Genomic DNA, 1,269 nt, shown 5'->3' with positions numbered 1-1,269 from the left:
AGCAAGCTTGATCTTCTCAGCTAGCTCAAGGTCTTTCTTCTGCTGGGCCTCCCTTACCTTACCTGCAAGACACAGCAAGATCAGATGTTGAAACAAGCAAGAGGAAAAGCAGTCGTCAGGGTCTCACCAAACATACCTTCAGTCTCCTCCTTTGCCTTTGTCAGCTTCTCCTGAACCAGCTTCAAGCTCAGCTCGACTTGAGTATGCTTCTGTTCCAGTTCTGAGTAGCGAGTCACAAGATCACAAGAGTTCTGCGAAGAACCAATCGACTAAATGTCAAAAATAATTCACTTCCGAGTGAAAAGGGAAAAACACACGTTTCTAAGACTACAGCCGAACACAAGCATTCGACCGTAGTCTCGGGGACTACACCCAGTGGGTGCACTCAGCGTGCCCCCACTAATCCTGTTGAAGACAAAGTCGACCAGTCGACCTCAAAAAAAAAAGTGTGCGAGATGCATTCTCTAAGACTGTGGTCAACTGCAAGCAGTCGACCACAGTCTCGGGGACTACACCCAGTGGGTGCACTCAGCGTGCCCCCACCGGTTTGTGAAATCCAGTCGACCGGTCGACTGACAGAAAGATTGACATCATAAAGCCTAAGGCCGACTGCCAGCAGTCGACCTTAGCCTTGGGGACTACACCCAGCGGGTGCACTCAGCGTGCCCCCGCTAACACGGAGTTTATTCGACACACCCAGTGGGTGACTAATATAAATCCCGGAAAAGAAAAGTTTTTGGTAGCATATCCAACAGAACAAACAGCAGTCGACTGACCTGGACATTGCTTTGGAGGGCAGAGCTGGCGTCATAAGCTGCCTAGCTCGCGTCCCGGATGGTCTTCAGCTGCTCCATCATGAGTCCCGCCTGGCGTATCGCCTCCTTCGTTGCGCCAGCTTGGTCCTCTGGGACGTGGTGCGTCATGAAGAGGGAAGGCTGCTGAGCACTCATCAGTGGATTCGCGAAGGTCACCGTGTGTCGAGTGGTGTTCTCTTCCTCCACAGTCAGAATTTCAGGCGCCGGCACATCCTGAGGCACCTTACTGGCGGACGCTTTCCGACTCCTCCTGTGCTTCAGCGGCTCTTCATCCTCATCATCATCAGGAAGATCGATAACAGTGTTGGGTGGAGCTACGGAGAAGGATCAGGATCAGAGATCGCGAGTCAGTCGACTAAGAATGGTATTAAGAACACAGTACCTGGATTCGAAGTTGCTGCATCCTCCATCTCGTGGTCATCGGCCCGGGCCGAGGTCTCAGAAGTAGCAGCAC

General features: G+C 52.2%; 1 long non-coding RNA gene across 1 annotated transcript; it reads right to left on the bottom strand.

The window, feature by feature from the left end:
• Window positions 1-6: 6 nt before the first annotated feature.
• LOC123057974 (uncharacterized) lies at window positions 7-820 on the bottom strand. Its single transcript, XR_006427020.1, has 3 exons — window positions 777-820; window positions 137-251; window positions 7-62 (listed from the first exon to the last, which is right to left on the bottom strand). It is a non-coding gene; the product is annotated as an uncharacterized lncRNA (long non-coding RNA).
• Between the last annotated feature and the right edge of the window lie 449 nt (window positions 821-1,269).

This window comes from Triticum aestivum, chromosome 3A, assembly GCF_018294505.1.
Source record: "Triticum aestivum cultivar Chinese Spring chromosome 3A, IWGSC CS RefSeq v2.1, whole genome shotgun sequence".
NCBI lineage: Eukaryota > Viridiplantae > Streptophyta > Magnoliopsida > Poales > Poaceae > Triticum > Triticum aestivum.
Note: the sequence above shows the minus strand (reverse complement) of the source record. Positions and strands in the feature narration are given on the sequence as shown.